General features: G+C 37.5%; 1 long non-coding RNA gene across 1 annotated transcript in view; it reads left to right on the top strand.

Annotated features, from left to right (window-relative positions):
• Window positions 1-25,595, top strand: part of LOC309864450 — a 101,260-nt gene that overhangs the window by 19,620 nt on the left and 56,045 nt on the right. The window contains exon 5 of the long non-coding RNA XR_014311530.1: window positions 19,888-19,952. This is a non-coding gene — a long non-coding RNA (uncharacterized lncRNA). The remainder of the gene's footprint in view (window positions 1-19,887; window positions 19,953-25,595) is intronic.

Here is a 25,595-nt window from a genome sequence, read left to right as displayed (position 1 = left end):
AGAGAGAACTGGCACTAGCCCTTAAGCCCAACCTTGATATTGGCTGGCAGTGGGATTTTGGGTAAATGATTTCTCTTCTCCATGCCTCAGTTTCTTCATTTGTAATATGTGGAATTAATTAATGGCTGTCTCCCAGCATTGTTGTGAGGATTATATGAAACGATGTTTGAAGACACTTCACATAGTGTCTGGCACACAGATTTAAGTCTCTGGGCTCACGAGGACAGAAGATCAGTTAGTCATATCCTGGACAATTTATGCCCTCTGAGAAAGCCAGGGCCAAGCACCCTAGACTTTGCAGGGCAGTATTTGCTTTATTTCTGGTCTGTTGCTCTGAAATCACTGACCTATTTGTGGAACACAGTCCCCCAAACAGTGGCTCCTTTGAAAATTTTGAGGGAACACCAAGCTGGATTATTGAATAAATTTCTGCAGTAAAAGCTTGTTTGAATATAAGTATATAATCTATGACTCTTTTATGTATCAAAGCAGGAGAGTTAGTGGGCTCCAGAGCTACACTGCTTGGGTTAAAAATTCTCTGCTATCCTTAATCTCTCTGTTTCCGAGAGAGGTTCTTACCTAAACTTGGAATGATGATAATGATAATGATACGAATAATAACGATAATCGTACTATCTGCCCTGTAGAGCTGCTCTGAGCAGCTTATTCAATACAGCTTACGTCTGCTGAATACTGAGAATAGTGCCTGGCACACAGTCAGCCGTGGAACAAAGCTAACAACTCCTAATAAATTGATTTTAGAAGGTGGAGCTCTTCAAGGACCATGTGGAGCCAAGTATTCCGATAAAGAAGTGAAGCTCTTATTTTAGTCCTGGTGCCATCTTTGTGGGGAGGAAGGAGCATATACTTTGGAGACTTGTGCCGCACAGTGGTTTGGATTTGTTAACAGCACTAGTCAAGGAACACAGTGTGCTGAAAAAAATTGCCAGACGCCAAACGAGATAAGGAGCGTCCTGTGAGCAGTGACAGGCTTGAACACTCCCTGCAAACAGACAAGGGAAGCGATGGCTCTGCCTAAGAAATCTTGTCCTTCAACTTTGACACCACAGATTTTTTTTTTTTTCCAGTTGCTGCTGACCATATAAACAAACACAGGAACTTCCTGATAATGGAATGTCTTTATTTTCCTGTGTAATTTCTACCTCTGTTCACAACATGGGTATTTAATACAGTAGAAATGAAATGGCGTGCCTGAATGAGTAATCTAATAATTAGATGATCTGATATTAAGAAATAAATGAAATGTGTGATCTATTCTGTAATTTAGTCTATGATCTATTAGATTTTTTCTTCTTTCTTTCCTTACATTCCATCTCTTTTGTCCTTTTTCGAGTTTTTTTTTTTTTAAAACCTAACCTTCTAATCCTTTGAATATCTACTTCAGCTATAATAGTTTATAATTTGACAGATGATTTAATAGGTATTTAAGTTTTCCTCTTCTCCCTTCACTGTCTCTTCTTTCTTGGCTTTTTGTTTGTTTGTTTTCTGCCTTTTGTGTTAGATTTCCTCAAATGTCTGGCAAACCTAGGTTGTTTATTCATAATTATAAGTGAGGCACAAAAAAGGTACTGGCATTGTGCCTCACAGAAGATTACCAAGGGGGTAAGTCAGATTTCTCATGGGACAAGGTCCCCCAAATACCTGAACGTTAGTTCTTTCTTGGGCCCGTTTCTGGGGAGGATTTTAGAGCATGTGAGAGGTATAAAGTCAGATACCAGTATTCTCAGAGCCCAGTGTGGGTGTGGGATGTGGGAGTCTCACTGCTCAGGATACAGACTTTCACTGAATCACCCTCTTTTTTAGGACACATGTGATGGCTTGACGAAGGAGCGTCAGTTCTTCATGTCTCCCCGGAGGCTCTTTGCTGTAGGACTATGGTTCCTCTCACCTCAGAGTAGAGTCTTGTTCTCTTAAATTCAGGCTGCTTTGTTACTTACTTTGGGCAACAGGATATGGCAGAATTGACAGTATGTCAATTCCAAGCCTTGGACTTCAAAAGCCTTGTGAATTTTGGCATGTTCTCTCCACCTGTCAGTGACTACTTCTTCCTCCTCCTCCTCTTTCCCATCCCTCTACCCCTCTCCTCCCCTCCTCCTCCTCCTCTTCTTCCTGGGAAAATAACTTTGTTTTGTTTGATGGGAAGATGTCTAGTCTGAGAAATTCTGAAATTGGTTTTTGGTGTCAGTGACCTTGGTGACCTTGAACACACTGAAGTGCACAGTTTCACTCAAGGGCTGGGACTCACTGTGACAACATCACCAAACTTTCCATCCCTGAAGCAGGAGGACAGGTACACAGACATGTTCTTGTGGCATTTCTTGAAGCAGTTGTACTTTTGGATTTAGAAGAGGTAGTTTTTGTAGACGACAGTGGTCCTCTGCATTTTCACTTTGGTCACCACACCAGACAGAATCCACCTCGGATAAAGACATTACCAGAGAAGGAGAATTTCTTGCCAATAGAAGTGCCCTCAGTGGCATCCTGAAGCCCAGACCAATGTTTATGTAGTATTTCTGGAGCTTCTCCTTGCCAGTTTCTCCAGGCCTGAATTCTTTAGATGGAGCATGGTCTGACCCATTTGCCGAGTTTCCACCACTTCCCCTTGTAGTAGAGCTGGTTGTTTTACACGTTTGCATTATTTGTCCGTCCTCATATCCATTTGAGTTTTTCCATCTGCTCTAGAGATCAGGATATTGGAATCTTATTTTAAAAATATTCTTAAGGCATATTTAGTAAAACTACAAGTCTAAAATATATGAGATATCCTAATTCTTTCCCCAGGTAATGTTCCTTTTCCATTATTAATCAGATATCCCTAAATATGAATATATTTAATAAGTATATTTTAATGTATTTCCTATTTTTAAATGTATTTCAATGTTTCACCAGTATTTGTTAAATGACTGGGTTGCAGATTCTGAACAGATTTTTGGTCTTCTTAGGTATTTAATTATTAAATGCCTTTGTAGGTATTTAATAATTAATTTAATTATTTAATTAATTATTTAATGAAGTCCCTCATCTTTCTGATTTCTAGCCCTTTTTGCAATATCCTTGTACCCAATTACCCTGGTCTTCAGCCTTCTCTAAATTGTTTCTGACCTGTTTTCATTTTCTTTAATTTTTTAAAACCAAAGCACATACCCTCCCCAATGTCCATAATCCCACCCCCTTCTCCCAAACCCCCTCCCCCCAGCAACCCTCAGTTTGTTTTGTGAGATTAAGAGTCACTTATGGTTTGTCTCCCTCCCAATCCCATCTTGTTTCATTGATTCTTCTCCTACCCACTTAAGCCCCCATGTTGCATCACCACTTCCTCATATCAGGGAGATCATATGATAGTTGTCTTTCCCTGTTTTCATTTTCATTTAGTCTCCACAGAGTTCTGAACTCATGACTCATTTATCCAACCTTGTGCTCTCCCTTCAAAACCAAACTTCCTATTCGCTCTCCATGGTGTTTGGGCTGTAGCTATCCCTTGAAGACTCCAGCCTGGCTTATTCTTTCAGTCCTCATGCCTCCGATTAATTTCGGTGGTTTAACAGAACTGTTTACCTTGCCCTGCATCTCTGCAGACCTTGGGCTGGTCTAGCCCTCCTGAGGCCCACCTCTCCCAAGATCAAAAAAGGGGGTTCAGACATCCTGAAAACTTAGGGTCTTGTGATAGTTATCATATTGAGCAGAACACTCATAAGAGATCAAGATTGATTTGAACATTTGAAATGAACTTTACAATTGGCTTCCATCTATGGAAACCGATGAACAAGGAAAGATTTTCCTCCCCTACTTAAGAAAGAAAACAATAAATCTTTGTTTTTTGGATACTATATGGTGCCCTATATTTTGCCTGATTCCTTCAAAAGACACGAGGTTAATAAGAATAAATATGATTCTTGGGCATTGTAGGAGAAGGTGGACGGATGGTCTCGTTCTTCCTTGCAGTATTTGGTCCACTTCTGAACCTTGTGTTTCGACCTATGCACTCACCAAATGAAGGAGATACAGAGAAGCTAGAGGCTGTCTAGAGGAGAACCTTCAGGGTGGGTTGTAGGAATGCAAAGCTGTATTATATAAAGAGAGATTGAGAAGTCTGGGAAGAGGAAGTTTGGAGAAGAGAAGGCTTGGAGTGGTTGAGGGAGGACAAGGAATGCAGTTTTCATCAGAATCACCAAATCGTCGTGTGGAAGAAGGAAGAGATAACTCCAAGGGATTGAAGGTGACTCAGTGGGGCCCAGAAAGACACGAAGGGCTCTTTTTTAAAAAAAGAATAGTTCATAGCCAAAATATGCTGCTCAGGGAGAATATTCTGGACCTCTAGGCGACCAAGCATAAAGTGGATGACCACTTGGTGGGGATGTTGTAGAAGGGATTGACTCATTGATGGGATGCTCTGACCAGATGATTTTAAGGTTTCCTTTTATCCTGAGATTCTGGAGTATTTGAAATTGTCATGACAGGAGATTCCAGCACTTTTTTTAAAAACTAAAATCATGATACAATGCACGTTTTTAGATAATCTAGGAATAAGTTATTTCTATTATAATGGTTAATGACATATTAATGTATGGATATGTTCTGTTTACTCATATAGCTCTTTTTTGGTGAACAAGTGCTATTGAATATTGTTGAAATAAAACTGGCTGCTTTTTCCCCAAATTAATCACTTGGGCTCAATTAAGATAAGAGCTTAACAAATGTCAGTTTCGGCCCCAGTTTCTGGGCTAAAAATATTTATCTATTTTCCCTTTTTCTTTGCTCCTTCCAAATTAGTAGAAAAATGATATAGATAGTATCACTGACAGTTAAGAATATAGTAGATCTGGAAACTCCAGTTAGGAGGACCTATTACTGAATAATTTAGTCTCATTTCTTTCATATGGGCTGAACTTCACTCAGCTTTATTAATTTCTCTCCCCATAGACTTACTTTCTCTTCTCAGTCTGAGTCCTCTCCATTTATTTCTTTGTCCCTGGACCATTTCCTGTGTTTTGACTAGAGATTGGTCATTTGTGAACGTATTTGTTTTTCCCTATGGATGCCAAAAAGGAATCTTGTCTTGTACATTTTTGTAATTTCCACACCATCTATTCCCCTCTTCTGCATAAAGTGATTCTCAGTAAATGTTTGTAGTTTCAAATGATTTCTATCATAAACTCATTCTGTTTCTTTGCCACAAGTTTGGTTTAGCAGTTAATATGCTAGCACTCATTAAATATCCTCTATAAGAATGTGATGAACTTGTCTTGGAAGTTAGAGGTCATTACCATTATGTGAGAAGACCACAGACCTGGTGGCTCTGAGTGTATAAGAACATGGCAGAAAAGAAAATGCATTTGACAGTTAAAAAAAAAAAAAACCCAACACCCATCGCATTTAAATGGGGATGGCCTTTTCCTGTGGTCTGGAGCCACTATTTCCCAGTGCTTAGACTGAGTTGTAAAAGAGAAGAGGACACTTGGATCTCATTCCAGATTTACCACCAACCAGCATTGTGATGTTGCACCAAGTGCAGGGTCTTTCTGGTCTCCATTTCTTCATCTGTAAAACAAGGAAGTACAATTCACTGGATTTGCAGCTTCTACCAGCTCTAATATTCCTTGACAGTAAACTGAGAGAGTCCCCCTATCTCTGACATTGTACCCTTTGCTTCTACTCCTTATAAGGTGCGCAACTTCAGACAAGTTATTTAGCCTCTGAGTGGCTCTGCTTCCTAACTTACAAAGTGGGGACACCTATTTCTTAGTGCTGTGATCAGGATCAAATGGGTTGCTGCATGTGAAGTGTTTAAACAGCGTCTGGTGCAGAGGCAAACCAACTTAATGTTGGTTCTTTTATTTTGCTACTTTGCTGAAAATATGTCAGTCAGTCCATCCCCTGTTGTTAAAATTACAAACTAATACCTGACGTGTTGCCTGGCATAGAGAGGATACCCAATACTGGTTTTAAAGCTATTTTCTATTCTTCTTTCAAGTAGCATTATATAAAGTTGTATTCAGAATATCTTGATCACTCACTTACTCTGGTCCCCAATTTGCTATCCTTAACTTGTCCCATGTAATTCTCAGTGTGTTTGTTTTTACACAGCTGATCTTTGGCTTCTGTCTCATTGTCCCATGTCCTGAGACCATGGAGAGACTTTGACCTTGCATTTCCATGTTCACAGAGCTCATCATTAGTATGTGGAGACAACTGGCACACAGAGATGTTGTCTAGGGATATCTGAGTCTAATATTCTAATGGAAGGCTCAGCGTCAGGGTGCTTCAGTCCTTCTAGAATTTTTATTTTGGCCTGGGCAGGGTGTTACATTGATGACTGGTAGGTGAATCATTTCAGGTCAGTATATTAGAAGTTTAATTATAACTATTTAGCATTTTGATCTGCAATAAGTTCTGTTCAAATTTTGTGGATGTGAGGAAATATATCCCATGAAGGTATGAGAGAGAAAGATATGAAGGAAACCACAGTGGGGGTCTTGAGTCTTAAGGAGTTTGTGCTGTTATTTAATGTGGTGCTTTAGGTATTCTGAGTGCAATAATTTAGAAGATGTTGCTGACACAAAGAAACTCATTGTATACAAATCCTTTTGTATATGTAATACCCTTTAATCCTTACCACTCTTATTTGATTTTTTAATTCTAAGGGCCAACTGAATTTCAGAGAGGTTAAATAATGTGCCAGCGGGTAGCCAAACCAGAATGTGGACTTGGGTCTTCTGACTCTACAGTGTATGCTCTAGAGTGTTCAGAGAAGAGAAGGTGATGCTGTTTCTGCCAAATAAATCTTGGATAAAATGAAGAAGCTCCTTGTACATTTTGTTTGTTTTAGTATTGTTAGGCTGTAGCAACATCTCTGATTGTCCAAAGTGGTCCACAATTTTCCAACTTTGAATTTTTGACAGAGTCATGATTTAAAGCTTGAAGCATATGATTATGAGATGGTGGTTCTCAATATTTACCACAATCTCCCGGCTAACCACACAGAAGCCAACTCTTAAGATTTCCTCTGGGAGAGTAGAGAGATTTTTCTCCCCACATGCAGTCCAACTCCATGGGAAAACATTAGCAGTGACAAATGACTCTCTGAACGAATGCTCAAATCTGAGGTAAATATGAACCTTTATTCCTCCACAAGAGGAAACCACCATCAGAATATTCTCTATGATTGTTTGAGAGACGTCATCTGAACACTTTTGGTCATTATCTCTTAGCCTTCAGGAAAATTGTTGTAGTTCTTTAGCATGCAGTGAGAAGTGTTGTATCTTGAGATGAAGTCTGTGTACATTGATCTTCATAGATATTTCTATTTATTCCTTTGGCAGACATGGACAGAGACATTTTTGAAAAATAGTTCAAGTCTGCGGACAGACAGAGCAGAATATATTTTTAAAAATCTACCACAGAAAGGATAATAATAGCTTCCTTGACGGAAGACAACAGACAGGCATAAAATATAAAGGAATTATTTTGTCCTGGACAAGAGAATTGCTGTTACAGCAAATTTTGACCTTGTCACAGTCTGGATAACTCTTAGGTTTTAAACTTCCACCCCCACAGACCCCAGTCCACAGAGGAGATAACTGATCTGGGGCTTAGCAATATTGGCAAGGTGGTGCATTATGGGATTTAGCTCTAGAGTGTTTGCTCCGCAAGGAGAGAACTGCAGGAATTTTAAGAACTTGCATCAATTCCCTTGTGTAGAAGCAGTATGTCTAAGTATATTTCAAGTAAATCCTCAACTCAACACATAAAGCTGCAGTTACACCACGCCTTTAAAAGGAAATTAGAGCACGGGAATGAGGCCAGACTGACCTTCATCCACCGTTTATCTCTTCAATTGCCCTGTCAGTCCATTTCAGTCACATGTTAAAGAGGCTTTCCTTTCACTGAGAGCGGTTCACCTCCCCTCCCACTCACCCCACTACCACATCGGTGTGAGGCAGTATAGCAATGTGCTATGTGTTTCTTTAGACATGGTTTCTCCAGCAAATTGATTCATTTCATAACTCTTCTTATGACAAATTTTTAAACGCTGAGTCATCATGTCCCTTTTTAAAAAAAAAAAAATGTCCTCAGTAATGGTCTTAGGAAGGTAGATTCAATCTGGAGAGTTTAAGACAAAACCTCAGTCTTTGACAAGCGGCAACAAATGCTGGGGAGGATGTAGAAGAAAGGGAGCCCTAGCATCTCTTGGTAGGAATGCACACTGATACAGCCCCTGTGGAAAACTGTATGGAGGTTTCTCAGGAAGTTGCTGGAGGTGCCATATTATCCCGCTGTTCCACCTCTGGGAGTCCGTCTGAAGGATATGAAAACGCTATGTTGAAGAGATACCTGTGTCCCATTTAGAGCGGCATTATGGACAAAAGCCATGACATGAAAACAACCTAAGTGTCCATGGATAGACGAATGAAAACAGTGTGATATCTATGCTTATATCCATGTAATGGAATAATATTCAGCTATAAATGGAACTGTAAAAAAATGCTGCCATTTGTGAAACATGGATGGACCTTGAGGACATTATGCTCCATGAAATAAGTCAGGCAGAGAAAGACAAATACTGTATGATCTCAGTGTGGAATCTAAAAATAACAAAACAAAAACCCAAAGTCATACAAAAGGTAATCAGATTTGTGGTTGTCACAAGTGAGGGGTGAAGGAAATGGAGGAAAGTGGTCAACAGGTATGAACTCCCACTTAAATGAATAAGGAAAGTACTAGGAATGTGATGTATGGTGATGACTATAGTTAACACTGTGGCAGGGGATACATGAGAGTTGTTAAGAGTAAATCCTAACCGTTCTTTTCACAAGGAAAAAACTTTTTTTTTTTTCTTTTTTTTGCATCTCTTTGAGATGATGGATGTTAACTAAACTTATTGTGGTCATCATTTCACAATATATGTAAGCTAAAATCACTATGCTATATACCTTAATCTTATGCAGTGCTGTATGTCTTTTATATATCTCAGTGAAACTGGGGGGAAAACCAGAAAAACCATCAGTCTTTGAAGAAATACAATAATACCTTTGTGGCATAAAAACTAGAGTACATGCTCATTAGGACAATTTGGTGGCACCATAACTAGCGTCATTTATTTATGTTACTGCTTGTTTTTCAAATGTAATCTGGGAGAGAGCAACAGTAAGTAACCATTCTACCCGCTTCAGTAGAGATGGTGAGATTCCTTGGGTTCATGTGGAAAACATAGCAATACAGATAATTTCACAAATTCATAAAGCTAGTGACTTATCTATGTAACACTTAAAATTTGTATTAATTTTATCCCCGATCACATGTTAGAAATAGATCTCATTGCTTGTAGAGTTTAATGATAACATTACCATCTGTGTGTGTATGTTTTGGGGGGGTGGTAACTTTGAAGACAAACATAAGGCACCGGTCGTACCTTAGAACCTGCCAGTTGGTGGACTGGCCATTTGCTTTTGTTTTTGGTCATCTGCATTGAATAAGTACATTTTGAACTGTTCCAAGCAGGTCAGGATTATCTGACATTGTTCAGGTTGTGCTTTGGTGTTCTCCTGTTGACCTTTTGTCTGTTACTAGACTTTGGTTAAGTAGGGAGTCACAACATGCGTATCTTGTCATTTCAAATTCTGGCCAGGTCTTGTATCTATCTCAATGTCTATCTATGAGGTAGTCTCACTGTCTGATGGGGGTTGCTAGTGAGAAATATACAAGTTTGAAACAAAATCTATTTTTATTTGTGTGGAGTGATGATCAATAAGCCATCCATTCTATTTGACTTAAACTGATCGCAGTAGTAGGTTATGGTCTCTTCAACACAGTACTGACACCATGACTGTTTTTAATGACTTCCAACATAGGAAGAAAAACTAAGAGCTCAGAACTCAGGGTGGGTGTGGTAGGGGAATTATAGTATAAAAGCCATATGTTTTAGAATTGGTTGTACTCTATGAGGTTGGAAGAGCTCAGGTATGTTTTGGGTTAGTTCAGTCCCTCAAACTATTCCTTTCAAATGTTTTCTTTCAACCAAATCTGAAACACATTTTGCCAAAACCTTTTTTCCCTTAATTTTTAAAGCCATGTGTATTTAAAGGGACATTTAATCCATATGTTTTGGCTCATTTACACTTAACTCATCAAGATATTGTTTTTAAGAGCTATTTGAGCTCCACGAAGCCCATTTTATAAGTCTTTTCTTCCGCAGTACTAGGAAGTTGTGTTTTGCTGGAAACAGAAATTGAACCCACAAAATAATTAAGTTCGGATGAAAATTGAGAATGTACAAGATTTTTGAGAGCCACCAAAATTTACTTAGAAAACTATGTTATCCTCTTGCAGTTTTTTAGTTATTTCTTCTAAGTGCTGATATGCTTTAGCCAGGATGCTAAATTTGATCATCTATTAAATCTTTCTTTCACAGTTAAATGTCTGAATGCTTATTGCCCAGAATGTGTTCTTTAGTGTAAAGGATAAAAACAAGTTCAAAAACTAAGAATACAAGTGAACTCTAAACTCCTTTAGAGGTGAATGTGGAGCTGTAAACTTGGACTTTGAGGGTGCCTTCCTTTGCTGTTCCCACCAGTATTTCTATACAGTTCTGCCTGCCCTTTCCTTCAAAGTTCTTTCTGCTGCATTGCAGGGAGGTAAGGAGCGGTTGCCGCCCAGGATCTCACTGTGTTATATCCTCTGCACCTCCAGGATCCTCAGATTTTCCTGCTGGTTAGAGATGACCCTAGGGCACTTATGAAACATATAGTGGATTTCCCATCTGTCTAGTATTACCCCCAGAGGTTCAGGTTCTGAAGACGTTCCTGGAGAGAACTCCAGAAAATCAGTACATGTTTTACATAGAGTACACATAGACAGTGGCTCTGCAGAGTTGTGAGGCTGAAAAGCTTCTGAAGTCAGTAATGACCTAAAGTTATAATCTCATCGTCTAAGGGAAGTTGAGCACCTCTGAAATAAGTTTTGCCCATTGAGCTTCAATATCCAATGAAAAAGAATGGCCTTTTCATTAAGAAATTAATAACAACAACAAAAAAATGTTCTACAACTCAGTTTCATTCACATGCCTCAGAATTGATTGAGAAAGATTTCTAGAGTGCATAGAATTGTTGATACTCTTCCTTCTCATGTGTGAGTAGACAAAAATAAAAATCGTTTTCTTTTTTTTTTTTAAAGATGTATTTATTCATTTGAGAGAGAAGAGAGTGCACATGGGAAGGGGCAGAGGGAGAACGAGCGAATCTCAAACAGACTCCCCCACTGAGCACACAGTCTGATGCCAGCCTTGATTTCATGACCTGAACCTAAATTAAGAGTTGGTTGCTCAACTGACTGAGCCACCCAGATACCCCATGATCTTTTTCAATTAGAGAAGATGTGAATAAAAATGAGCATGATTTTTATATTGATAGTGAAATACAAAAATGTATGTTATGATTAGGTTAATATCAGTTGATATAAATAAAAATCTTCTGGATCTTAACAATCTGAACACCTGAGAGTAAATTATATTTCTCCAAAGGCTAGTTTTTACTATAAGGAATCAAATTTGTTATGCAATATTAATGGGTATAATGAGTTTGATAGGGCAGTTTTGTGTACTTTTTATATCTTTCCTTTTAGAATGAACATATGCTCTTTTCTCTCAACACTGAATTCAGAGTATATTTATCATCTGAAGCTCACACCAAGATTGCCCTTGACAGTTAGGTGTACTGTCCATAAAGAAGTAAGTTGTCAGTCTACATGGAATTCTTGAAAAGTTCAGTATCATTTTTTAAGGTGACTATTTGATTTGGGAACAGATATCCATCATTCTGAACTTTTCAAGCCTCTCACAAGTACATAAAGGAACCTGGTTACCAGATGTTTAATATCTATGAGAGAGAAAAAGAAATTCAATGATAGAGTAGTCTCTTCTGAAAAATAGTATTAAAAAATTTAATTGTCATAATCTTGAATAATAACTTTCAATGTTTTTTCACAATAAGTAAAAATGTTTTTCAGTCCTTGACCTTAATATTCTTGAATTGTATTTATCAAAATTTTAAAATGTCAGTAAACCAGTTCTCAAAGATATTAACTCAATAATAAAGCATACTTAGCAGCTAAGTTAGCTTTTATGAGCTTATATATGTTATGCTCCTTTATTTTCCTGATGCTATCCTTGAGTTAATAATAATGCAAACTTTAAAAATAGTATGAAATATAGAAATAGTTAAAACTCTTTCTTGCGTATTTTCAATTTCATTTATTAATATTTAATAAATATATTTAGGCCATAAAAGCAATGCAGGCATACCTCATCTTATTGGACTTCACTTTATTGTGCTTCACAGATACTGAATTTTTTATAGATTGAACGTTTGTGGCAAACCTGCAGTGAACAAGTCTGTTGGTGCCATTTTTACAAAAGTGTTTGCTCACTTTGTGTCGCCGTGTCACGTTTTGGTAATTCTCACAATATTTCAAACTTTTTCATTATTATTATGATTTATTATGGTGGACTATGGTCAAAGACTACAATTCACTGGAAGCTCAGATGATGGTTAACATTTTTTAGCAGTGAAGTATTTTTAAATTAAGTTATGTACAGTGGTTTTTTTTTTTTAGACATGATGCTGCTGTATATCCTATAGACTACAGTATACTGGAAACATAACTTTTATAAGCACTAGGAAAATAAAAAATTCATTTGACTCACTTTACTGTGGTATTGGCTTTACTGCAGGGGTCTGGAGCTGAACCTGCAATATATCTGTGTTATAGATAATATATCTGTGTTATATATAATATATCTGTGTTATATATAAAGCTATACTCTCCTTTGATCATCAGCATCGATCCTGATCCTTTTTTGAGAAGTACCAACAATGTTTAATTTGATGTGTATCTTTCCAGACCATTTTATCTTTACTTATGTGAGATATTTTTTATGGCCCTATGCTATCTACAGCACTTTAAAAAAAATGTGTGTTTTAAATATACATTATATTATATATATATATATTATTCTGCAGTTTCTATTTGACCACCTTGATAAACTTTGTAATGAACTATAAAAACTTATAAGGTGATTTTCTCAGATTTTTGGGAGTAGATGGTAATATCATATTTAAATAATGATAATTTTGTCTCTTCCTTTTTGATCCTTATATCTCTTTTTTTTTTTCTTGGATAGATAAGTTTAGAAGTAAGAACTGAATAGATAATGATAATTTCAGTATCTTTTATTATTCCTTACTTATATACTGCTTCTAATATTTCATCCATTAAGTATGGTGCTTACATAATTCAACTACTGACACTCTAATTATTAAGGTAAAATTTTCCTTCTATTCCTAGTTTGCTAAGATAAAAAAATCAGGTGTTAAATTTCATCCAATGTCTACATTATTTAGCTTTTGTCTTTTGTCTTTTAATACAAAGAATTGATGGAGTTTCTACTATTGAACCATCCTTGCATTCCTGGGATAAATAAAATTTGATCTTGATATTTAATTAAAAAAATACATCTATAAATTTTATTTGCTAATGTTTTATTTAATATGTATGTGTCTTAATTTGTAAATGTGATTGGGCCCCAGTTTCTTATGCTTTGTTTTGTTTTGGTATCAGTGCTATATTTGCTCAGCAGAGTGGGTCACATGACTTCCCATCTTTTTCTTTGCTCTGAAAAGTTTATATAATAGGGGAATTATCTATTTTCTAAGGGTGTGATAAAATTTCCAAGTGAAAACTTAGATTGGGTGCCTTTTGAAGTATAACATTTTGATAATTATTTTAATTTCTTCAGTGGTTATTCCTTTGTGTGAATCTTTCAAGCTTTTCTTTGAGCCAGTTTTGGTGAGCCACATATTTTTTTCTGGAAAATTTGTCCATTTCAGCTATGGGTTCATCTAGTTATACTAAATTTTCCACCTAAAAATAAAAGCTGTAGCATTTCTTTCTTACCTCTCAGGTTAAGAGTAGAGGAATTGCTTTTCTTGCCAAGTTAATTTTTAACTTTTGTACCAGCAAGACAAAGTATATGCTACTCCAGTTTTTGTGATGTCTACCATGAAATTAGTTATTTTGGTGTAGAAAATAACTGTAGGAAATTCTGCCTTTTATTTTTTTTTTAAACCAAGTGGTATTGCGTTTAAATAATGCCACCTCCAACTCCAGATTCAAGAATCAGAAAATTCCATGATACTTCCAATTTTCTTAAACTCTGCACGTTTCCTCATCAATAAAATTGAAAAAAAAATCTTGCTATCTTACAGAGGTAGTAGCTATATTAAAGCATATAATGACTCTACTAATCTCTACCCAGAGTTTGTATGTATTAAATTATAGGAATAGTTTTTTTTTTTCTAAAGATAGATACCCTTTGCTTTAAAGAAAATGTACTTAGGATAAACTATGTATTTATATAAAAGAGTTTTTCTCAATGGATAAGTAATTGAAATTGAATCTGGAGTTTTGGACTGTTGTCTAATCATCCTAATTAAATAGCAGTATAAAAAAAGTTGACTACTTTGTCTAATTTGAGTTATCAAATGTAATTAAAAGCAAAGCAAATAAAAAGCAATTATACTTAATTAATTGTGCTTCTAATCAATGTAATCAGTCAAGTAAGTTAAGTAGTCAAAATTAGTCATGTTTTCACACACAGTAAATCAGTGAGAATGATTTTGCTGACTTAGTAGAGATTCCATGAAAGTAGCAGGTCTAAAGATGTTGTGCAGGCATAAATCTCTAGTTTCTTTCTTTTTTTTTTTTGTGCTGTTGCAAAACTTAAGATGCCATTTGGCATGGGGAGAAATTTCTTCACTCTATGCTTGCCAAGCTGGCAGGGCAGTGAAGGTGACATGAGTAGAAAAGTTCAGGAGAAGAGGTAAAGAAACTAAATTAGAAGTTCTATTCAGTTTGGGATGCAGAGTTAACTAACTTAAATCATTATTTTGTAAAAGGTATGTTTATGGTGTATATTCAGGGCAGCTCAACAACATTTGGTCCCAGCAACTCTGGGTTTTACCCTTTATCTTTTATCTTCTTAATAAGATAAATTTCTTTTATACTAAGAATGAGTGAAACCCAGTCTCATTAATTAATTAGTTTTTTCTTTCTGTTAGCATTGCCTTAAGATTAAGGAAATTAAGATTCTTTCTGTCTTAATTTTCCTGTCAACTTGAGTATTCCTTTCTCTGTTATACCCTACCAGGAAAAAACCTCCCACTTTCTCCTAGCGGACCACTTTTCCTACAGCCCTAAATTTCCAGAGCTAAGACATACAAATACATGGTTAGAAGTTTGTGTTTTTTTAATGCTTCCTTGCATTATGCTCTTCAAGAGAGTTAGACTGTACCCTCTAGCAATAAATCTGCTTTTTTATTAGTGGGGGTTCCTGACCTTTTTGTGTTGAGGAGATTTCTATTTATCATCAACTCCTCATCCCTGGGGGAAAAATAGGTAGGTGATACATAGTGAGAAGAAATAGTATATTGGAGAAAGGAGGGGAGGGATGATTGTTACGCAAATCATGCTTGCATTGCTGTATGGAGTAAGGGCACACTTTTTAGCCCAACTATGCCATGTTCTTGAGAGACATTTCTTTAAGGGGGGGGGGTTGTTGTGATTGCATGTTGGCATTTGGCTTTGATTGTGATTGTATTAAGTTATAATTTCTGAACATCAATATCATCTACTTTACTTTTAAATGAGTGGAATTTTCCAGTTGACTAAACTTGAATTTTATGCAACAAAGCCTGTAGCTTCCAATTTGTAAGTAGAAATGGCATAAAGATAGAGAAGGAACATGGATTGTGTAGTTAGAAAACCCACATTGGAACTCTAACTCTGCCATATTTTAGCTGAGTAAATTTGATGAAAGCATTCATAATTGTTGAATTTTGGTATACACATCAGTGGGAAAGATAATATCCATCTCATAGAGCTGTCAGAAAGACAAAATGAAATGTTCATAAAGCATGAGTGAGGCCTGGTGCGTAGAAGACTTTTGATATTAATTCCTCTTTTCCTCAGTAGCTATGTTAACAGTGCTGGGAGCGAGGAGACTGTTCTATTCTAGTCTCTATTTCTTACAAATTATATGACCATGGTGATTCCCATATATTATAAAGTTGGAAGAAATATCTTCCCAAATGAAAGATCTGTTTCATAGAAATTTTGTGACTTTCAAATGAGAAAGTAATATGCAATAAAATTTGAAAATTGTAAGTACTTAGGAAATATAAACCATCCTCTTTAAAAGTAAATATTAATTCAGGCACTGAAATGCATATATTGTATATGATCACAAAAGCACAATAAACAAGCATTCAGGAAAGAGCAAGTCTTAATATCTAAGATCATATTTTACCACATTTATTCTGGGTCATTTTCTAAGTTCATCTGCAAATAAGATTCTAAAAAATGATTTTTTTTTCTGACTATCGATATTTATTCTTTTACAAATATGATTGTGGGACACTGGAAGCCACTTCATTTCCTCAGAAATAATTTATATATGGAATCTTCTCCTAGAAAATATATACATATAATGGCAGGAAGATCGGGAGTTTTATTTTGAAGGAAAGTAAGTCAACAAATTTAGGTTGAATGAGAAATGAGATTATTGATCAAGGCCAATGAAAATAAATATTTTTAGAAGTTTTGTTTTGTTTTTAGCAATAATACCCATCTTGAAGAAACTGCCACTTGACAGAATAAATTCACTTGAGTAGCCAATTTTCTTCTCTTCTTGTTTGACTTTTTGATAATTGCATCAGATTTGGAAAAGAAATAAGAATGAGCCCTGTTACTGTCATGGAGTCTCTTTCTGCCCAAGAGAATGGGTATACCAACTTTTCAAATCACTGACCGTAGCCCTAGCAAAGAAGGGTTTGATTTTTTTTTTTTTTGAAACTGGAATAACGCATGACATTGCTTTATGTAATTAGGTGTCAATCCAGTTGCATACATAAGCTTTGTGCTGATAAGTGGAGAGTCTGTGATAATGCTTAGAAGTACTTTGGAGTCTGGGCTCTATGAAGGGGCCACTTGACTCACTGTGATCTGAGTTGGAACACACTGCTTTATTCCACAGCCAGCTAGACCCAGAGTGAGGAAGAACAATTTACCAGCTAAAGCAACAAAGCGATTGAGGTAGACAGAAAGTAATTAGTTTTTAATGATCTTTTGGAAGTCACATGAATAGATTGATTTCTGTTTTGATCTTACTTGAATTAATAGCGGCTTTTGAGTCTTAAATCCCACTTCGGCACGCATTGTTTCTCCATTTCACGGTCTGGCGCTCCTGCCGTTCAGGTTTTACTTGGACTATTGTTCCATTTTGTAAGGCTCTGCCCAGTGTTTTTGTGCTCTTCAGCTTTAAACATTGTAGTGGTGTTTTCCTTTTATTTCTATGGCTGTTTCCTCTTGGGAATTTGATGGGGTTATTATCACTTCCAAGGGGCTAACATCCAAATTGGAGGTTCGTCATCAATTCATTTTTTTCGCTGAGACAAGCTCCATACTACTCCTTGTGAAGAGCGGTTTCAGCCCTGTCCTGGTTAGAGCTCAGACTTTCCCTTCTCTCCTTTTTGGATTATCTAAATTATTTAGAACCACCTAATGAGGTTGCAAGGAAGCAGTTCCTATGACTGGAGTGGCTGTTAGGACTAAAAAGCTTTTCTCAATAATAAATTTACTTCTCTCCAGAGCTTTCCAGACAACGATAACATCCCTAGTTTCTACTCAAGCTTTGTCACCAACTCCTTATGTCACTGGCAGATAGGTGTCTACATTCCTCTACTCCTTTTCCCATGTGCCCATCCAATTCTCAGTCACTTTTCCTTGTCAGGAAGGTAGTAAAGGCTCACAGTTTTTGCCTTCTCTTTTGTTTGATTGTTTTGGTCAATCAAGCTATGCATGTATATATTTTTTTTCAGCTTTTCTTTTTCTTTTTTAAAGAAACATAGAAAAAGAAGAAAAAAATCAGTCAAGTTTGCAGCAATTAGAGACTTTCAGAATTTCAAAATAGACTTCCTGATTTTTCTATGTAATTGTATTCTTTAATATATGATAATTTTTATATAGTTATGCCTTAAAATAATTTTCCACTTAATTTAAAGACATTTTTTATGGCAAAAAATATAGACCTCCGTGATAATTATCAAAGACTGCCAGAAAAAGTATTGCATGTTTATGGTCCTGGGCTTTAGGATGGCTATAGAAAGAAAATAGAAGTGATTCAAAACTAGTGTAAGATCACATAAACACCATTACTAAAGGCCTTCTGGAAAAGAGAAATGGGAACCAATAAGCTTAAAAAAGTCAAAAGAAATTACCTTCTGGTATGAATCAACAGACTTTAGAACAAACTGAACACTCCACTTACACTAAGTGTGAATTAGTACTTTGGAAATTGAATGTCTGAGTGCTGGGAGTACTGGGATTCTGAATCTTCTTAGACTGTCATTCACTTCCCCACAGTCCGCAGGACAGAGGAGGGAAGTGGAAAACTGAAGAGAGAACCGGAAAATGGTAGACGATAAGGTGCAGGAGCCAAATTGGACAAGAGAGAAGGAGAATGCTGGGCTAGCATGTTGGGAAGAAGCCTTAAGAGAGGAAAAGGGAGGGGCGTCGGGATATTTACAGCCAACATTCCATTTAGCACCAGGCACCCAGTGGAGAAAATGCAATTTATCCTTGTCATAAACCTGGCTGTGCTGCTTTTCCTGCTGCCAGGCATTTTGTTCCCAGAAGAAGGGGCTACCCAGGAATGTGAGGGGAGGTGGGGGGTGGGTGGGAGGGAAGGTCAGGAAAGGCTTTCATGGTCAGCACCCTTAGTCAATTTCAGGTTAGATTACAGCCTTGTCACTTTAACTTTTTTGTTTATTACTCTCTTTTGGTTTCCATTTTGTGTTTGGTATAGTTGGGCATCTCTAGCTCTCCATTTCTTCCTTTTATTTAGCTAAGTGTGGTCCTCTAAAAATTTATTCAAAATCTTTTCTAACTATGCTGTAAAATGCTATCATGTTTTTTGTTCAATCCTTATAGATTCTAGGTCAAAACCTTCTGATTTTGTAAAAGCAAATCTTCATTCTGACTGAGGGTTTATATTAACCTACCATCTCTGTGGTCTTAGTATTTCAATGGCAGATATCCCACATGATTTGTTTTTTTGTTATACTGTACATTTTATTTCATGAGGATGTCTGAAGATGGTTTTTTCACTGAATCCTGAAGAACCTATCATTCACCAAAAGAACAGATGGTTGCTTTCTTCTGTGTCAATGACTAAGTTTGGATACTCAATGTGCATCTTCCAGTGATCTTTGGGGTAATTTGGACTTTGGGCATTTTTCCAAATGAATTATAACAGTTGCCCATTGTTCTTATGAATTCATCCTCATCCATAATCCAGCATTTGGGAGTTTTCCACCTTTCCCAGCAGTAGTCATCCAGCTGTAGTAAAGACAGTGTCCTCATCATGAGCTAGAGTTTGTGTAACACATTGGCCTATTTGCTCCAGAGGGAAAAGACAGAGCCGGATTAGGTGGTGGATTCGAATGGTGGCTCTGTCTTCTGGAAAAATGATTTTCTGACTAGAATTTTGTTTCCTCATATGTTTAAGGAGGATATAATAATATTTGTCTCATAGAGTTGTGGTGGTGACTCAGTAATGTTTTATAAGTGCTCAGTACATGGTAAGTCCTCTGTAAGTAATAAGTGCTGGTTCGTTATCATTGTTTATATTAATAACAACTATTAGCCATAACTTCAAATCCTTATATGCTATTTAGGGGTTAAAATGAGCAGACATTAATCACTTAGCGGATATTTGAAAGTTAAGCTGTAAGATAATAGCTATATTTTCAATTGCAGGCACTCGAATGAAGGAAAGATTTATGTGGGCCAGCTGATGGGGGAGAGAAGGTGTCCCTAAAGAGGTAAGAACTGAATTGGGCCTTGACGAGCAGATAGAATTTAAAACATACAAAAGGGAATTTAAGGTTTAAGAGATAGGAAGTCAGGGAGAAATGTGTGAGTAAGCACAAAATGAAAAAAAGGGTAGGGTTTCAGAGCTGTTTTTCTGGGTTATTTGTCCAGCAGTTATTCTCTCTTTTTATCTTCCTATCGGTGCCCTATTATTAAATTAAGTTTTTTTTTTTCTTTTTAGCTGTGACCTGCACCAAAATAATAAATATGCTCATAGTATCATGCCATTTAAAATCCTTATGAATCTTGGTTAGTTTAGTATTGAGCTGTTGCTTTGAAAGAATATCATTTTGGAATTAATTCTAGGGAGCTATGTTTGCAAGATTGTATATATTTTAGGCAAATTGAAAGTGTTGATATTCCTAGAGCCAACATGAAATTTCCAAGAAAAGCATTGCATTTCAACAACTAGTAAACACCATCTCATGTCTATGTTGGTTGTTTGTCCATTTACTAGAGAGATCATATTGAGTGGTCTACTGTCATAAGAGACAGTGCTACTGGAGGGCATGGTCCCTGCAGCCACCTCTTGTCCTCTGCACTCTCCCAGTCCCAACTGTGTACGATGCTTTAGAGGTGGGGACTTAGGTGAAGTGGAATCACCCAGGAAGTCAAGGGGTGCTAAGGACTCTACAGTTGAAACAGGTTAAAAATATAACCCAGAATTTCACCGTGACTATAAATGGAAGGTTGGTTTTTTAAAAAAAATCCCGAGATTGTATGATGCTCTGTATAATAAAATTTAGAGAGAGGTGAAATTAAACTGTATGTAGTGATGTACTCATTTAGTTCTTACTCTCTACAAATATCATTTATTACTGTTCCTGATATTGCCCAGCTGGTCTGTTCGTTGGCCTGGTCTATGGCCAGTGACTGACTGGCCAGGCCACAGGGTCCTGACCAACATTGCCTCACTGGGCAAAGGCAACGTGGCTGCTTTCAAGGCCCAGACTGTCCACCCATTTTTTACCTTAAGCCCTTAATTAAATGTAGGGGAAGTTTACGTGATCTATTTAATTACATGCATTCTTTCCCAAAGCATTTTATTTTCCGTGAAAGCCCCTGTATTGAAAGACTCTGTTGTCCACTGTATTTGAGCATCACTTGGAAGCATATCAGGAAAGACAATATAGCTTAGTGTGTTTGAAACTAAACAGATGTGGGTTGAAATTCTGTCTTCATCATTTATTAGCTGTATGATTGGGAGCAAGTTATTTAAGTTATTGTTTGCTCCCTGATAAAATAGGGATAATAATAGTATTTATTGCAGCTTTTAAAAAAATAAAGTAAAAGAAAGTGTGTTTAGGTCACTTAGTGGAGTGATTGATACATAGTGAATCACCATTAAGTGAGATTGATTATTAATCAGTAACCAATGTATTAATAATAAATGTGACTATTAATGATAAGTGTAATACTATACTTCTATTGTTAACACACTCTTTAATAAATATGATGATTAACATGGAAAATAGCTACTGTAGCTACTACTACAATTGTTATCATAGCGTTTGATTTGGTTAACTTTGTCAGTTCCCTGAGCGGTCACGCGAGGATAATATTACCTACCGGCCGATGATGTGAGCTACACCCAGATTTACCTGAGAGATGGGGTTATGCCTGTGTTTGACAGACCACACAATAATAATTATGGCAAAGATAGAAACAAGTAGCTGATGTCTGGTAGCACTTCTGACTTTAATATATACAACCGGAACGAGCAACACAGAGTTTTGGTGAGTGCTAGCCTTCTAGAAGTTAGGGCCCGCGTTTCTGGAGAGCCAGATGGAGGATTTGCAATGGATGGAGGATTTGCAATGGAGCAGGGTGCTGTGTCCTGAAAGGCTTGGCCAAGCAGCCTCTGATCCTGTTTCCTTTGCTGGGCCCAGCCGGTGTAGCTTTAGCGCTCTGGTACCTACCACGTAATTACAGAGTTTGTCATCATCTAAGAGAATTACTTTGCTAAGGAATATTTTTTCTTTCTTTTCTTCTTCTTCTGTAACTTTATTGGGATAATCTCACTGGGCATCCACATTGGGTCAGACGTTTTATGAGGCCTTGTACCTGTATCATTTAATACTATGCTTATAATCATCCCCTGGAGTGTGCCTTATCACCTGTGTTACAGGTGCTTCACTAACTTGCCTAATGATAAACGGTAGAGCTGGGATGAAAGTCTTTACCAAACCAAAGGTACATCTGTTCTTTCCACGGCACTAGCTCCCTGATGCAGGTATTGCTTAAGTGCAATTGTAGAGAAAGGGCTAATGCGGGTATGGCTTAAGTGCAAGTGTAGAAGGGCATCAAAGGGAGTGCTTCTCTGGGGAGAGTGGGGTTGCTTCCCTAAGGAGGGTTTGAAAGTGGATGGAGGGAAAAAAAAAAAAAAGAAAGAAAGTGAATGGGGAAACTCTGGGCGATCACAGTAATGGTGGTGAGGAGGTGATGCTAGATTTGGGAGGTGGAGACCATGGATATCAAATGTTTTGTGGCATTCTGGATGGTAAGATTGGAGACTTGTCCCACCCGAAATGCCAGCTGTGATCTCAGACAAGGGACTTAGGTGATTCAGAAATGTCTCTAGCTATTTCTTCTGAAGTGGTAAAAGGGGCTGTGGTGGGTTCGTGGTTATATTTTTGTAGTTTTCACTCACATACATCTTTCTACAGTGTAGAAAAACTCAGCTTTCACTTCCCAAGTAAGACTCTTGTTTCTCATCAGGTGTTTTGTTTATATGCTCTTCATAACCCTTGCACAACTTACTAATCTCTGTATCCCAAACCATACAGATGTGAGTGTGGACTCCATTTTGTTCACTGCTGGTTCTGTGGGGCCAGCATAGAATCTGGTTAATAGTAGGTGCTCAAGTAACACTTATTAATATAAAGGTTCTCTACTATGTATAAAGCCCAGAAAACAAGCTTAAAATCTTGGATTTATTTGTGCTCACTGCACTTCCTCACGGCTTCACAAGTAAACAGAAGCAGATACCTCAGCTTGGCTGAAAAAACCAACCAACCAACCAACCAACCAACCAATCAACCAACACATGAGAGTTTGATGGTCATTAAGTGTGCTGCATGAATTTTTGCTCCTTTCCTGACTCACAGATGCTCTGATAGTTTAGGGTTCTCACTTGGTCACCAGCAATCTTCTAGGAAGGGAAGTTCAGCTTTTGGAATCTGGCCCAAACAACTGGTACCTCACAAAGATTAGTTTCCACTTTAGCTCCCTTAGGGTGTCACTCCGTTTTCCCCTTTGGGCACTTTGAGTGATGTGGCTGTTGCCAGAGCCAGGATCTGTATTACAAAACAGTTAGCTGATTTTCCAAGGTGGCACTTGAATTCATCACAATTGTTAGTTGTCATTTTCTGCCCACTGAACTTTGAAATATTACTTATTTTTCCCTCATGGCATTCGTCTATATATTAGGGTTATTTTCCTCTTTCTTAGGATTTATGTAGGCGGCACTTGTACTTTTTCTTTTTTTTTTTTTTTCCAAAGATTTATTTATTTGAGAGAAAGAGAGAACATGAGGTGGAGGTGGGGGGCAGAGGGAAAGGGTCTGAGGAATTCTCTGCTCTAAGCTCAGAGCTGGATGGAGAACTGGATCTCACGATCCTGAGAGTGGAAACCAAGAGTTTGACGTTTAACCGAGTGAGCCACCCAGGCATCCCATGCCCTGGTACTTTTTTTTTTTTTTTTCAAGTATCTATAAATTTTTATTTTTTATAAACATATATTTTTATCCCCAGGGGTACAGGTCTGTGAATCACCAGGTTTACACACTTCACAGCACTCACCAAAGCACATACCCTCCCCAATGTCCATAATCCCACCCTCTTCTCCCAAACCCCCTCCCCCCAGCAACCCTCAGTTTGTTTTGTGCCCTGGTACTTTTAAATGACTAATTATAATACTTCAGAAGCCTTTGAGAAAGAACTATGTAATTTTCCATCTTATTTATGAGATTTCAGTTGTCATGTGACTTGCCTAAGGTCCCTTGGCAAGTAAGCTGGGGGTTTAAAATAAGAACCAAACATTCTTGATCTTTAGTTATTTGGCTTTAGCATCCTCCCCTTCCTTCCTTCCTTGCTCCCTCGTTCCTTTCCTCTCTCCCTGTCCTTTACTTTTTACTTTCTTTCTTTTTCTCAAGGGACTTCATTATTTACTTTCTTCCACATCTGACATGAAACTGCCAACTTTCTTGTTATAATTATTACCTTAGACTAAGAGGGCAGGGCAGGGTAGAGCCAAGTGTAGATGATTAAGGTAGGTTAGATGAGCCATGGAAGCTGCTCACTCTCTCTCTCACCTCAGTTTTACTCTTTTTTTTTTTTTTTTAACATTTTATTTATTTATTTGACAGAGAAAGACAGAGTGAGAGGTGGAACACAAGCAGGGGGAGTGGGAGAGGAAGAAGCAGGTTTCCTGCTGAGCAAGGAGCCTGGTACGGGGCTCGATCCCAGGATCCTAGGATCATGACCTGAGCTGAAAGCAGAGGCTTAACAACTGAGCCACCCAGGCACCCCTTGTTTCCCACATTCTTAATACCCTCCTTCAATTTCTTGGAAAAAAAAAAAAACACAAAATGACCACTTTTGTCTACCTTCTTCTTTCTTCACCTACTCTTTTATTCATTATTATAACCCTTTCTCATTAAAGCATGTTTTTTTCCCCCTTCCTGCTGTAGACACCATGTGTGCTGGTTTTGTTTGTTTTGTTTTCTCTCTCTTTTTCTGGGGGGACAGGTGAGGCAAGGGTGGTAGCAAAATGTGTGTCTACACACAGAAAAGTTTAAGACTGCTAGCTGAATGAAACTTTATGACTTTCTGAAATGCAAATTAGGTTGTGCTGTGCTGGCTCATTTTGAATTAATGCATTTCATCAAGTGGCTGGAAAAAAAATCAATCAACATGCTTATAGTTGTTGAAACCATTTAAAGAAAATGTGTAACAAGGAAGAGGACAATGGACACAAATGCACTTCACCCTCTGATGGCCAAAGAGAATTGTCTTTAACTTGATAATGTGTTTGAAAAAAAGACAAGACATTAACTTGGGAAGTTTTTGCCCTCCACTTCGAGTAGAACCCAAGGATTACTAGCATTAGGAGGAGAGATTGCAGATTATGGTGACTAAATGGAAGGATTACTGAAACACACATGCCTCAGGCTTGAAGAAGACAATGGGAATTAAGAGATTACAATGAATAGAGGGTGGTATTAACTGTTTTTCCAGGGTTGAATACTTTACAAAAGAAATGAGAACAACTATTTCTCAGGCTCAAGTGTGGAGCGGTGCTGGAGCCAGAGTTGCTTCTGTATATTCTTGCCAATCTTGGCCCCCAAAACGTTGGGTTCTACACAGTAGTCTCAGGAGACAAAATGGCGTTGTGTTGATTTAGATGCTGTTTCAACCTCAGTCTTGATTTGTTGTCTGAATACATTCATTTGCTGCCCTTCCTTGGTCGCTGCTCTTGTAGTTCAAATAGTGGAAGCTGGTGTAGAAATTGTACCTGAGGAAGCTGTGGAAGAAGGTACAAGGTCCCTCCACCAGTTTTCAGAGACCTGGAGTCTAAACCCAGTTGTGATCCAA

Source organism: Mustela nivalis, assembly GCF_964662115.1.
Source record: "Mustela nivalis genome assembly, chromosome: 5".
NCBI classification, from domain to species: domain Eukaryota; kingdom Metazoa; phylum Chordata; class Mammalia; order Carnivora; family Mustelidae; genus Mustela; species Mustela nivalis.
This window is presented reverse-complemented; position numbering and strand designations above follow the sequence as displayed.